Source organism: Halyomorpha halys, unplaced genomic scaffold, assembly GCF_000696795.3.
Source record: "Halyomorpha halys isolate HHAL.00 unplaced genomic scaffold, Hhal_1.1 Scaffold542.1, whole genome shotgun sequence".
In the NCBI taxonomy this organism is placed as follows: Eukaryota; Metazoa; Arthropoda; class Insecta; order Hemiptera; family Pentatomidae; genus Halyomorpha; species Halyomorpha halys.
Window position 1 is genome coordinate 438,328 of NW_027105041.1, and position 6,054 is coordinate 444,381.

General features: G+C 29.1%; 1 protein-coding gene across 1 annotated transcript in view; it reads right to left on the reverse strand.

Annotated features, from left to right (window-relative positions):
* The window catches only part of LOC106684092 (uncharacterized), a 42,803-nt gene extending 37,534 nt beyond the window's left edge, over positions 1–5,269 (reverse strand). Inside the window, exon 1 of the mRNA XM_014425963.3 lies at positions 5,027–5,269. The gene's annotated coding sequence lies outside the window, so the exon portion shown is untranslated. The remainder of the gene's footprint in view (positions 1–5,026) is intronic.
* Between the last annotated feature and the right edge of the window lie 785 nt (positions 5,270–6,054).

Below are 6,054 nucleotides of genomic sequence, written 5' to 3' on the forward strand. Positions count from 1 at the left end.
AACATAATTTTTATGTTATTATATAAAATAATTTTTCTAATCGCACTGGTAATTTCTGATATTATTGCCTTCAAAATAACAAACTCTTAATTTTTATGTGGTTGTTTAAATGGGGGTTATATTTACATAATAATTATTTATTTTTTAACGGAGTTTTTTATTTTATTCATTTAAAAAATTACATCCGATATGGTCAGACCAGATGACAATATCTATAGGTCGGTGCCAAAACAACACAAAAATTATGGATATAAATGAAATGTAAATATTACAGTTTTGACTATTATGGCGTTGTGGAGGCTATACAATTTTTAAGCTAGATAAGTACAAAATAAATTGATCTTAAGTGATACAACTAATAATTTAATTAACAACTACTAAAATGAAAAATAAGTAAAAAATAATAATTATTAAAAAAAGAATTAAATTAAATTGAGTAAAAAATAATAATAATAAACATAACTAAATATTTTGAAGTGAATAATAAAGCTGCGAGTTTACAATTAATGAATTAATATAATAATGTGAATAAAAGAAGATGATAAAGAATATGATAAAAATAAGGATCCAATAATATTAATTACTAAGCACACACATATATTGCAAATTCTAATCATAATATAATAAATAAATAATGTGGGGTTAAGAAAAATACAGGGAGATATGGTCATTTGGTGAATCAAAATCAGTTATAGAGAATCATAAAAGAAAGAACCGAGTTAAATATTTCTTTTTTTAGTTTTTTTTTTTTTAGGTTGATTTATTTATTAGTTCTTTTGTTAAGCGATTGAACAGGTATTGTACCATATAGTTTAAGATACGTTTACCAAATTAATTATTATAGGGTGGTTCGATTAATTTAATTTTTTTTTGTTACATTTTTTAGATATACTATTTCTTTTCTAAATAAATTATCATCCATAACTTTTAAGATAATTATATAGAAGTAAAATAATACGTCTTTGAATTTCCAACATTAGAGAAGGTAATTCAAAACACCTAAGATAACAAAATCGGGGGGAGACAGTTTGGTATTGCAATTCGAATGTATATCTATACATCTCTACAGTCTCATTCCTCACTAATTATAGCTTTTATAACCTAAGGGTCAAATAATTCTTTATGCTAAGTTGGGACTCCAACGCTAACTTGTACAGGGGGAGGGGGAATTTGTAATTTTGAGCCTTAATAATTTCTGTATTGTATTGAATTAATAATTTTAGTGGTAAAGCTACGACCTTAGTTCGAGTTTTAATCGATAGCTCCTGCCAAGACCTGTTTATATATGTAAATAAAACAATAGTTGTTACAATGAGTTCGAACAGTTTAAAAATTACCGAAACTGACCACAATGTCAGACGATTTCATCGAACAGGCTAATTGAAATATAAAAATTATATAAGGTAAACAAAAAACATTTGAAGAGGATGTTGACCATGAAATTGAGCAATTATTTCTTTATTTGTTTTTTTCTTTTTTGCTGGTCCTGACGATAAGAAGATGTCTTTCTCAGAAATGAAAATTATAGAATCGAAGGACATCCTGTTGTTTAGGAATGATTCGAACGTGATCATAGTTTATTACCATTTAACAAAGAGCAACCTGACACAACCAAATTCTTTTTTTTTTCTAGTAGCAAACCTACCATTATATAATACATAATTTAAAGTAAACAACATCCAACAATATATTGCCAATAATTTTACAAATTGCGGTATTTTATGTAGAAAAGCAGTAGAAAATCTCGTTATAAACAGTATTGCAATTTATTTAGGGCATGTGCGACGAAAATACCGTGAAGCGTGATCCATTATTCTCAGATTTGCACAACAATTTTCCGCTAGATTTCAAAATGTATGGCACCTGTGCATTTAAAAGTGATAATAGACTGTAATAATTTACTATACTATCGGATAGATCTTGAATAGTGATTCAGAATACTAACAAAGAACATTTTATTTTATCTCAAAAGACTACTAATAAAAAAAATGAAACTTTAATTATATTTTACGAAAAAATAAACAATTACATTTGGTGGTTGTTTAAGAACACGTTTATAGAACCGACTCATCATAAAACATATAATGTGTGTAAATAAACATGAATCTTTTAGCTGTTCTCTATTTTTTTTTTTTTTATTATCATAGTCTGACCGAAGAATATTCGGCATTACTGAGGACATAACCGGTACTAATGTCCGTCGTAGAATTTTTTTGAAACCAGTGACAGTTAAGGTAGTTTAGAACCGTTATACGATTTTTGGGTCTCCGTTGGACCTGCTTTCTTGTACCTTCTTGATGTCGGTGACACCTTGAATTCTTAAAGAAATTGGAGGAGAACAAATTGTATAATAAGACTCTAGAAACTCGACATGGTTGTAAAAACGTATTGTACTCATCTTCTTAGAATTGACTATATAACATGATTACTAGATGAGACTGTGAGGAATAAAATGGACGAAATCTATGGGAATAGGTCAAAATACCGATGTCTAAAACATTTACTCAGCCAAACATTTATTTAAAATAATATAGGCAAATAAAAAAAATATTTCAATTCATTATATTGCCCATAGTATTATATATTATCAATTATGTGCCATTCAGCCTAATCTATTAATATGTACATTATTTTCGGTTAAACGTGAAAAGAAAGTGTTGTCTATTGAGCCTAGGTTAGCAAACAATATGGAATTCTGACTTGATGCTAAAAATAAGACAATTAAATAAACGTTCATTGATTAAATGGTTAAAATCCCAAATGGTTCTGCTAGTGTTATTGTGAAAGGTAATAATAAAATAATTATTGTTTAATTGTTATGTACCTAATTAAAAAAATATATGTTGTATTTTATGTAAAACAATAGGTAAACTCTTGTATTATAATGTTAGTAAGTAATGTAATGTAAGTTTCGTTTTCAAAATAATTAATAATAATAATAATGAAGGCATAACGTTCCCGAAGGCTCTGTTTACATACATTCGTACGGTGATGCCCCTCTAAACCCAATTCTACTAAATCAGTTCTAACACAATCCTCCCATCTACGTTTCGGTCTACCCCTCGGGCGTTTAACTGTTGGTTCGGTGTTTGTTATTATTTTAGGGATCCCCTCGTAACTAAGACCAACAACCTTACACGCCGCAATGCTATGACTCGAATTATATTTACCGGGTGTAGGTCCCTTAATTCAGGGTTGTGTAGTCTTCTAAATTCTCCCGTTAATTCATCTTTTTTCGGTCCGAATATTTTACCTAATATTTTATTATCGTAAACCTTAAGGCGTTGTTCATCTCTTAGAGGCCACGTCTCGCATCCATAAAGAACAGTGGGAAGGATAATAGTTTTGAAAATTCTAATTTTTAAGTTTTTCGATAGAAGGCGCGAGCTAAGCAGTTTCGAAATTGAAAAATAACAAGCATTTCCCACCTTCAACTTCGCTTTTATTTCCTCATCAATTTCTTTATTTCTAGTTACCGAAGAATCTAAATACGTAAACCTATCTACCTGTTCAAACGCATTTCCTCCTATACAACTACTGCAAATTTCTCAAATATTATACAATTACTCAAATTTCTACTGCTAACCATGTACTTTGTTTTATGAGTACAAAATAATTGATAATAATAAAAAAAAATAAAATAAATAAATAATAGAAAACACAGCTGTTTTTGAATTTTCCATTTAAATATAAATCACGTCATCGACATCCAAGCAACGCTATTCAATGATACTATCACAGGTTAATTCCAATTATCATCCATTTTACTTCATTATTTTTTAATCAATCGTTTCCATTTAAAAACTAAAAAATAATTTTAAAAATACCAGTAGCATATGTATGATTCTAAATTTGTTGTTAAAGTTTCAAATTTTAATATTTCTTTTTGTAAATATTTTGGAATAAAATGGCACGTAGAAAGGTTATAAAAACAATAGATTGTTTATCAAAATATTTCCAAAGATTTTTGAACTGCTATTATTTTCATATTCTGTAGTGTCATTTAGTTTTATTATTATAATTTTCTGTATCTGATGCAAATTATATATATTTTATTTTAGAAAATTATAATAATATTACTTTTTAAGGAATCCTTACAGTAACAATCTTTGATCTTCCCCCACAAAAAATAAATAAAAATAAAATTTCCATATCGATGTCCTAATCTTTCGTTTCTTGACTCAATCTTTGAATACCAGATCATAACCAACCTACATCTGGATTTCTTTACTGCTTTCTTTCTAAAATCTTTTCTTAGTCGTGCAACCTATTTTCGAAATTCTTTTCTGTGTTGTATACGTAAAACAGCCTTCCTTCAACCATGCATTCGTTCAACTTCTAAACTCTCTTTTACTAAACATGATGTATACACAAAATAAATTAAAAATACAAGTATCAGTCTATATATTCTCCGATTATTTTTAGATTAATTTTGATTATGTATAAAAAAAAATTGAACTTAATTGCGTAATTTTTATTTCCATGACACTGGTAATAACAACTCCGAGTAAGTTTCCGAGGATGTACCTTCTGATAACTTATGAAATTTCCAAGTTTTGTATTTTTCTAAATTTCTCACTTAAAAACCTAAATGGAAAGATTATTCCTAGTTTTCTAAATTACTGATATCTATTGAGAACCTAATAATGTTTACGTACGTATAAAAAACATACAAATAATAAAACGTTGTATTTGTATTTTGGGATTAGTATATGTATATTTTGAATGGTATCACTTATTAATATTATACTTAGAACTCCCAAAGGTAACTTAAAATTACACACCTGTCATAAAACTATGAAGTTTTAAATACTGAAATCGGCAATGTTCCATTGCAAATCAGAATCGTCCTTAGGAATGCCTATTCTTGGAGCCATATCATTATATTCTTCTGCAGTTATTAATAGTTTTATTATTACGAATATTGTCCTGCTTTAATAATATAAGTCATCATAAACAAGCATTTAATCATTAAATAAAACTGATCCGTATTGTTGATAACTAACTAAGAAGACAGCGTACTCACAGAGAGAGTCAACAGCAGTTGTCCATGGCAGCGGCTGGAGCACTACTGGGCGTTCGCTTTCCTCAGCCTGTTCCGTTAGTGGTGGGTACCTTGTGGTGTGAGGGTGGGCGTTCGCAAGTGGAGGCGTTCTGCCAGTCTCTGACTCACCGATGGTCTGGCTTCGGTAGATCGCCGGATGTTCAGTAGATCTTGATGGAGAAGTATCCAAGATCCAATACCGAAGCAGATGAATTGGCCAAAATTAACCTAGTCCTATAAAGGGAGGAGACACGTCAGTTAGTATTATGCCAACCTAATTATAGACATGACGGAATTGGGAAGATAAACTCATTTAATTTAGACCAAATCGTCATGCTTTTCAAATAAAATGATTCAGGAAGCTGTCTTATCTGGCAAAAAGATTAGATAATAAATTTTTCTTTCAAAGTGGTAAACTGCCTAGTCTATGTTTATTCATTTTACAGAGAAAAAAAATGCTTGCTGAATATAAACTTGTATTTACCATCTGACCTAGGGTGGTGTTGGAAAGAAAAACTGACATATAAGCGTGGATGCTGACTACATTACTACTTTTTATATGTTCGTTGGTCAAAGTTTCTTTTTTTTCTTCCTTTTAAGGGAATTGTCTTGATAATTAAATTTTGTCTTAAGTCCCGAAACATTGACCGGAAAATAAAATAAAGTTAGATAAGAAATAGTAAGGTTTTTCCTTGAAAAAAAAAAATTATTTATCATTATTGAAAGCAAATACATTATCATCGCGTTATTCGAAACAAACGAAAAACCAGAATAGTAATCCATAATCTTTTTAGGCTTCTGATAAGAATTGACTAATGAATAACTGTATAATTTTTATTTCCGATATCCAGTATTTTTTTTCTTCTTTTACATAAACGCATATAATAAGTACATATGCTTGTTCCTTTTAAACTTGGTCTTGTTTACTTACATTTATTGCAGACATTAACTTACCGTTAGGCAATCTTACTTACGTTATGACATCTTCGATTTATTCAAACTGATTGCAA